This window comes from Nomascus leucogenys, chromosome 1a (assembly GCF_006542625.1).
Source record: "Nomascus leucogenys isolate Asia chromosome 1a, Asia_NLE_v1, whole genome shotgun sequence".
Classification (NCBI taxonomy): Eukaryota; Metazoa; Chordata; class Mammalia; order Primates; family Hylobatidae; genus Nomascus; species Nomascus leucogenys.
Window position 1 is genome coordinate 7,367,046 of NC_044381.1, and position 9,089 is coordinate 7,376,134.

Sequence of the window (9,089 nt, forward strand, 5' to 3'; positions counted from 1 at the left end):
GTAATTGCTATTGCTTTACATATGCCTTCACTGATTCCTTCCTCTGTCCTTTCCATTCTACTGTTGAGCCCAGTCATAGATTTTGATTTTTAATTATTTATGTGTTATATTTTTCAGTTCTAAAATTTCCATCTGTTCTTCTTTCTCATTCAATTTGAGTTGGTTTTTCATAGAATTTTGTTTTTTGTTTCTTTGGGTTTTGTTTTTATTTTATTTTGCTTTTTATTTTTGTAGAGACAGGGGTCTTGCTTTGTTGCCCAGCCTGGTCTTGAACTCCTGGCCTCAAGTGACCTTCCTGCTTGGGCCTCCTAAAGTGCTGGGATTACAGGCATAAGCCATGGTACCTGGCCCTTGATATGATTCTGAGTACTATGACACTCTGGTTCTTATTTAAATCTTCTAGCCTAGAAGAGAATTCTGGTATAATAAGAAATATTGTACCTGGTTCCTGGTACAAAGTTCCTAAAACCCTTGGAATTTCCAGAGTGCTGGGAGTGTCTTTTGTTATTTTGATCACACCTGAGTTTATGCTAATGAGGTGGCTTAAGATGGTTGTCCTTAGATAGCCTCAAGATGGGGCTGGTCACCAGAAGAACCAAGTGATTAGAGGGTCGAAACTTTCAGCCCACCCACCAACCTCCAGGAAAGAGTGAAGGGGAAGGGAGCTAGAGTTTAATTAAGCTCCACAAACACCGTGAAAGACAAGATTTTATGAGCTTCCACGTTGTTGAACAGGTGGAGGTGATGAGAGGGTGGTGCACCCCAAGTACACAGGGACAGATGGTCCTGTGCTTGGGGTCCTTCTGGACCTTGCTTTATGTACCTCTTCATCCAGTTATTCATCCCTATCCTTTATAATACCCTATGCAATAAACCAGTCAATATAATACAATGTTTTCCTGAGTTATATGGGTTATGCTAGCAAATTATTGAATCTTAGAAGAGGATCGTGGGACCCCCAATTTATAGCCAGTAGGTCGAAAGTGGGACTTGCACTTGGTATCTGAAGTGGAGGCAGCTTGTGGGACTGAGCCCTTAACCTGTGGGATCTGACACTATCTCCAGTTAGATAGTATCAGAATTGAAGTGAATTATAGGCCACCCAATTGTTGTTTGCCATAGAATTGCTTGGTGTGGTGGTAAAAACCCCCACACATCTGATGTCACAAGTGTTGTGTGAAAGTATACAGGAAAGAGGCTGGGCGCAGTGGCTCACACCTGTAACCCCAACACTTTGGGAGGCCGAGGTGGGTGGATCACCTGAGGTCAGGAGCTGGAGACCAGCCTGGCCAACATCATCAAACCCTGTCTCTACTAAAAATACAAAAAAATAGCCAGGCTTAGTGGCAGGCGCCTGTAATCCCAGCTACTCAGGAGGCTGAGGCAGAAGAGTCGCTTGAACCCGGGAGGCAGAGGTCGCGGTGAGCCAAGATCGTGCCACTACACTCCAGCCTGGGCTACGGAGAAAAACTCCATCTGAAAAAAAAAAAAAAAAAAGTGTAGAGGGAAGAGTGTTTTTCCCAACAGTCAAACTGTTTAGGCTCAGAATACATGTCCTGGCCCACTTTTGTGGGCTGCGGTTGAAATGTCAATTTAGTTGTTTTTTTGTTCTGGGTTTTTTTTTTTCTTGTGTGACAGCCACAACTGACTGACTTTTAGCACCACAGCAACACTGTAAACTTGGAAGCCATTGGCAGCTTCCCTTGACTTCCTGTTCTTCAACATTGTTATAAACACCTGATTCCCCAGTTCAAACCCTCTGCTTGAAATACCCAGTGATTTCTGTTTTCCTACTTGAGCTCTGATGGATTTCCTCTGTTATGTCAAATGAACACATCTAAAGCTCATTGCAGCCATGATATGGGGAGTAATTCCTAGTAGCTGATAGTTTCTGCACAAGTTTCAAAAATCCCCTCTGCATAGTTGGATTGAACCGTTTAAACTCTAATAACCTGAGAGTCTGTAGGTTGAGCTCTTACGTATCTGAGAATCTAGAAGAAAGAAAGTAGCCTAACTTTACCATACAGCTAGCTGACATGAGTTTCTTATAAAAATACATATACTTTTCATGTACCACTATTTTATCTCATTAGAGATTGTCATTGTCTTATGGCTAGAAGAAAACATCTGTTGATCCATGTCATCTTTTGTGTAGTAGTGGGGGTAAATCTCAACATCTTGCCCAGCCCAGTCTTGAACTCCTGGCCTCAAGAGATCCTCCCACCTCAGCCTCCAGAGTAGCAGGGATTACTGCCATGGGCCACAGCGCTCTCTAGAAATTAATCAATGTAGAATGCATCAACTTAAATCTGTGGTTTTTTTTTGTGTGTGTGTGTGTGATGGAGACTCACTCTGTCGCCCAGGCTGGAGTACAGTGGCGCAGTCTTAACTCACTGCAAGCTCCGCCTCCCAGGTTCACGCCATTCTCCCGCCTCAGCCTCTCCGAGTAGCTGGGACTACAGGTGCCCGCCACCACACCCAGCTAATTTTTTTGTATTTTTAGTAGAGACAGGGTTTCACCGTGGTCTTGATCTCCTGACCTTGTGATCCGGCCGCCTCGACCTCTCAAGGTGCTGGGATTACAAGCATAAGCTATCGTGCCCGGCCCATCAACTTAAATCTGTGTAACAAACCTTACCCTTTAGGTGATTTTCCTGGCCACCTGCCCCAGGACTGTACCCACACCTTTCTTTCTTTGTCTCAAGTATTTAAGCCTGAATTCAAAGCCACCTCTTTGAGATTTTTTTTTTACTCTGGGAGATTTACTCATTTTTCCCTGCATGTCTCCCCTATCTACATAAAATATTCAGGCTAATGAATTTCTGTTTTTCTCTCATTCATCTGGTTTTTGTTTACAGGGGTTCATTCCAACTAAGAACTGTGAAATGCCCAGAGAAAATTATTTTTCCTCCCCTACAGCACTCAACAAGGACACTTAATCCAATCTCCGTTCCTGAGTTTAGCATGCGTTTCCTTGCAGATCCCAATTATAGGCAGAAAGAAACTAATACTGACAAAGGGCTTACTATGTGCCCAGTACTTTCAAACACGTTAATAAATTCCAGAGAAGTGATGTGACTTGCCCAAGATTCTGAGACCACAAAGCAAAGAAGGAGGGGTGGAAGTCAGGATTTGGCATGTAGATTCCAAGCCCTACAATTTCTGTCACATTACCGTTTTTTATTTTTCCAAGAGTGCTCCTAAATGAGTGTGAGACACCAGGCAGAAGTGAAGAAGCTTCTTTTTTTTTTTTTTTTTTTTTTTTTTTTTTTTTTTTTCATTTTTTTGAGATGGAGTCTCGCTCTGTCTCCCAGGCTGGAGTGCAGTGGTGTGATTTCGGCTCACTGCAACCTCTGCCTCTGGGGTTTAAGTGATTCTCCTGCCTCAGTCTCCTTAGTAGCTGGGATTACAGGCACACACTACCACACCCAGCTAATTTTTGTGTTTTTATTTTATTTTTTATTTCTTGAGACGGAGTTTTGCTCTTGTTGCTCAGGCTGGAGTGCAATGACGCGATCTCAGCTCACCGCAACCTCTGCCTCCCGGGTTCAAGTGATTCTCCTGCCTCAGCCTCCCAAGTTGCTGGGATTACAGGCATGTGCCACCACACCCAGCTAATTTTGTATTTTTAGTAGAGACAGGGTTTCTCCATGTTAGTCAGGCTGGTCTCGAACTCCCAACCTCAGGTGATCCGCCAGCCTTGGCCTCGCTTAAGTGCTGGGATTACAGGTGTGAGCCACTGCACCTGGCCTTATTTTCGTATTTTTAGTAGAGACGGGATTTCAGCATGTTGGCCAGGCTGGTCTCAAACTCCTTAGCTCAAGTGATCTGCCTGCTTCAGCCTCCCAAAGTGCTGGGATTACAGGCGTGAGCCACCGCACCCAGCCAGAAGTGAAGTTTCTATATGAATGTCAATTTTTTTTTTTTTTTTTTTTTTTTTGAGACAGAGTCTCGCTCTGTCGCCCAGGCTGGAGTGCAGTGGCGCAATCTCGGCTCACTGCAAGCTCCGCCTCCCGGGTTCACGCCATTCTCCTGCCTCAGCCTCTCCGAGTAGCTGGGACTACAGGCGCCCGCCACCACGCCCGGCTAATTTTTTGTATTTTTAGTAGAGACGGGGTTTCACGGTGGTCTCGATCTCCTGACCTCGTCATCCGCCCACCTCAGCCTCCCAAAGTGCTGGGATTACAAGCATGAGCCACCGCGCCCGGCCATGAATGTCAATGTTATTGCACTAGGTTTAATGCCATGCTGTGACCTCTCAGATTCTTTTACTAAAGATGAGATATGACATATATAGATTCTAGATTCCTAATAAAAGCCAAGCAGGACTGGCTCCCAGGTGATACTTTCTTTCCCAAGAGAAGCAGAATTATAAAGGATTTAGATGCAAGGTTGGTACCTTAATATTCTTTCCTGGCTGGCTAAGTGTGAAGTGGGGAAGGAGAGAATGGAGGGATACCAGGGGCCCTGTCCAAAAATATCACTTCCAACTATAAGCTAATTAAAGATACATTTGTGTTAACTAGTTTCTCCTTTGAAAGCAATTACTGCCATGCCAAGCCTCATTAACTCAGTATGACTTCCTTTAAACAGAAAATCCACTCAGCTCTTAACTGGCCCTGTGAGGTTCCAGCTAGAGTCCTTGGATTTACCGAAGAGCAAATTTATGAGGTAGATACTTCTTCATTTATTACAATTAAAGAGGGAAGGCAGATTCGAAAAGGTAACTGTGGTCATAGGTGGTAGAGAAAATGCGCTAGAGGAGGACCCGCCTTCAAGTATCTCATTGACCAGCACAGGATTGTGAAAGGACAGAAAGCCAAAGACTGATTCAAAGCCCAGAGGCCACTAATTTACTGTTAAGGACACACAGGCAATGTGCATAGAGCATTTGCTTCCACACCTGGCAATTATTTTGTGTGTGTGTGTGTGTGTGTGTATCAGGATTTTAATGCACAGCTGGCCAGTGACAACACAACCCCATGGCTCTGAAGTGTCTCATTCAAATTGTAAGTTTCACTGCATAAATAATAGGTGCTGCTCTTTCTATAGATCCAATAGAAAATAGACTCTTTTTTTGGTTCTAGCTCTTTTCCTTGAAACTTTATTTATATTTAATTTTTTTAGCGCTGGGCCCGGTGGCTCGTGCCTGTGATCCCAGCACTTTGGGAGGCCAAGGCGGGTGGATCACCTGAGGCCTGGAGTTCGAGACCAGCCTAATCAACATGGTGAAACTCCATTTCTACTAAAAATACAAAAATTAGCCGGGCATGGTGGTGGGCGCCTGTAATCCCAACTACTCAAGAGGCTGAGGCAGAAGAATCACTTGAACCTGGGAGGCGAAGGTTACAGTGAGCCGAGATCGCACAATTGCACTCCAGCCTGGGTGATAGAGAGAGACTGTGTCTCAAAAAAAATACTGTTGCCCAGGCTGGAGTGCAGTGGTGCGATCTCGGCTCACTGCAGCCTCCGCCTCCCAGTTTCAAGTGATTCTCCTGCCTCAGCCTCCTGAGTAGCTGGGACTACAGGCCCATGCCACCACACCTGGCTAGTTTTTGTATTTTAGTAGAGATGGGGTTTCACTGTGTTGGCCAGGCTGGTCTCAAACTCCTGACCTCAGGTGATCTGCCCTCCTCGGCCTCCCAAAGTGCTGGGATTACAGGCGTGAGCCACCGAGCCCAACCAATTTTTTTATGTGGTTTTAAAGACAGGGTCTCCCTCTGTCACCCAGGCTGGAGTACAGTGACATGATGATAGCTTATTGTAGCCTCTGACTCCTAAGCTCAAAAGATATTCCCATTTCAGCCTTCCAAGTAACTGGAAATACAGGCACATGCCACCACTGCCAGCTTTGAAGTGTGTTGTTGTTTTTGTTTTTAATAAAACTTTTTTTTAATGCAATGGGTTTTTTAGTTTTGTTTTGTTTTGAGACAGGGTCTTGCTCCATTGCCCAAACTGGAGTGCAGTGGTGCGATCTTGGCTCACCACAACCTTGCCTTCCCGGCCTCAAGCAATCCTCCCACCTCAGCATCACCTGCCCTCCCCACCTGGAAGCTGGGACTGCAGGTGCTCACCACCATGCCCAGCTATTTTTTATATTTTTTGTAGAGATGGAGTTTCACCATGTTCCCCAGGCTGGTCTCGAACTCCTGGCCTCAAGCAGTCAGCCCACCTTGACCTCCCAAAGGCCTGGGATGACAGGTGTGAGCCACTGCACCTGGCCCAATGTGTTTTTTAATGGAAAAAAAAAAATCACACAGAAGACATTCATGCCCTGGCCAAGCCAAGGGGGCTACCCCAAGTAAACGGCAATTTGCTGTGGGAATGGGAGCTGGATCTCAGTCCTGACCAAGATGCCCGTGGATGAGTCCCGGCACTGCCAGTTACTGAAAATGTACGTTGTAGCAGATTACTTAACTTTATTCTGCCTCTGTTTCTCATTTGTAAAATACAGTCATTGTGAGTTTTGAATAAGTCATCATTTCCTTCCTTTCTTCTTCTTATACTACCAGAGTGTTGGTCTTTGCAAACCCAAATATTTAAAGAGACTGCTATTTTTATTTGCTTTTATCACAATGTCCTAACTTGGGTAAATCAACATGATGCAATAAGATCAAGACCTCTTTGGTCTTTTACTGGGCTGAAATCTTGTAATAAATGCTCACAAGATATCAAATGGCAAAAACTATATCATTCAAAAGATCTGAGTATTATAAATCCAGAGTAATGTCTGGTACAGAATAAGAGAATTGGAGGTACTTTAGCCACCCCCAATCTCTGATACATATCTTTATATTATATATCGTGGATGGGCAGCCTCAACCTGATTTGATGCCAGTCCCCTAGGTATTGAGCAAGTTGTGTAACCTCCGCAAATTCCTCCTGTAAGATCCAGGTCAGGAGCAGCCACTCAAACCCTAGGCTGAGCACGAATCCTAGAGGTTGGACCATTAGGAAGAAACAAGCCAGCACCTAGGCATCCTTTTACACAGGTTTTCAAAAAGACCCACTTACACACCTATATGCCGGGGAGGTTCTGCTTTTCTTTCTATTTTTTTTGAGACAAAGTTTTGCTCTTGTTGCCCAGGCTGGAGTGCAATGGCACAATCTCAGCTCACTGCAACCTCCGCCTCCTGGGTTCAAGTGATTCTCCTGCCTCAGCTTCCAGAGTAGCTAGGATTACAGGCATGTGCCACCACGCCTGGCTAATTTTGTATTTGTAGTAGAGATGGGGTTTCTCAGGCTGGTCTGGAACTCCTGACCTCAGGTGATCTGCCCACCTCAGCCTCCCAAAGTGCTCAGATTACAAGCATGAGCCACCACACCTGGCCTCGGGTTGTACTTTTCTAGCCTCTGTATTTTTTTTTTTTTCCCTGCAGCAGAACTTTTATTTAGGTGTCGGGACTGCTCTGCCACAGTTGCCCACCTGGGGCGCGTCCCTGCTGGCCACCCCGTCACAGCCCGAACCAGCTAGGGATGCCGCCCCGCCTCGGGTCGCTGCTCTGCTTGTGCTGCCTCTCCTCCTCGAGCATGCTGTAGAGGTCGTCGGCAGCGTTGCCTTCAGGGCTCCGGTCTTTCTCGGGAAACAGATCTGGGAACGTGAAGGTCTGTCCATGGGCCAGCTGCACGTAGGCGACCTTGTAGTCCGGCTTTTTGATCCTCACGTTTCTGTGATCTCTTCTCTTGTTAGAGCCATGCTGCACCCGTGTCCGCACGGCAGCCACGGGCACGTTATAGATGCTCTCGAGGTAATTCCTGAGGTCCACTCTTGTCATTTCCATGGGGATCCGGAACTGCACGGTGTCCTCGGCTGGGTCACACCAGGCCGCACCAGCTGAATGAAGAAGTTGGTTCGGAACACCCGAAGTTGTGGGCCACCCAACTGGTACAGGGGGTACACCACATTCCATGCCATGGCGGCCACGCGCGCTTCCCTAGCCTCTGTATTTACAGATAGGTCAAGGAGAAGAAAGTTGGGACTCTCTTAAGTCAGAATAAGTTAATATGGTTATACACTTAAATGCTAATAATTCAATCATTTTAAAAAGGAGAGATTGATCAGGCATAGTGGCTCATGCCTGTAATCCTAGCACTTAGAGAGTCTGAGGCAGGACAGCTGCTGGATACCAGGAGTTGGAGACTAGCCTGGGCAATATAGCAAGACCCCATCTCTACAAAAAAGAAAAAATTGGCTTGGTGCGGTGGCTCATTCCTGTAATCCTATTACTTTGGGAGGCCAAGGTGGGCAGATTGGGCGGATTGCCTGAGGTCAGGAAGTCAAGGCCAGCCTGGTCAACATGGCTAAACCCTGTCTCTACTAAAAAATACAAAAAATAGCCAGGCATGGTGGTGGGTGCCTGTAATCCCAGCTGCCCGGGAGGCTGAGGCAGGAGAATTGCGTGAACCTGGGAGGCGGAGATTGCAGTGAGCCGAGATCGCGCCATTGTACTCCAGCCTGGGCATCAACAGTGAAACTCCGTCTCAAAAAAATAAAAGAAAAAGAAAAGGACCAGGCGCAGTGGCTCACGCCTGTAATCCCAGCAGTTTGAGAGGCCGAGGTGGGTGGATCACGAGGTCAGGAGATCGAGACCATCCTGGCTAACACGGTGAAACCCCGTCTCTATTAAAAATACAAAAAATTAGCCGGGCGTGGTGGCGGGCGCCTGTAATCCCACCTACTCAGGAGGCTGAGGCAGGAGAATGGCGTGAACCCACGAAGTGGAGCTTGCAGTGAGCCGAGATCGCACCGCTGCACTCCAGCCTGGGTGACAGAGTGAGACTCCATCCCCAAAAAAAAAAAGAAAAGAAAAAGAAAAAATTAGCAAGACGTGGTGACATGCACCTGTCGTCTCAGCCACTTGGGAAGCCGAGGTGGGGGATCACTTGAGACCGGGGGTTCAAGGGTGCAGTGAGCTATGATTGTACCACTGCACTCTAGCCTGGGCAACAGAGTGACACTCTGTCTCTTAAAAAAAAAAAAATAGGCCAGGCACGGTGGCTCATGCCTGTAATCCTAGCACTTTGGGAGGCCAAGGCAGGCAGATTACCTGAGATCAGGAGTTCGAAACCTCGTCTCTACTAAAAATCCA

The 9,089-nt window shown here is 46.5% G+C and overlaps 1 pseudogene across 1 annotated transcript; it reads right to left on the minus strand.

Annotated features, from left to right (window-relative positions):
* Positions 1-7,371: 7,371 nt before the first annotated feature.
* On the minus strand, positions 7,372-7,915 carry LOC115834779 (annotated as a pseudogene). Its single transcript, XR_004029703.1, has one exon. The product of XR_004029703.1 is annotated as a 39S ribosomal protein L23, mitochondrial pseudogene (transcript).
* Between the last annotated feature and the right edge of the window lie 1,174 nt (positions 7,916-9,089).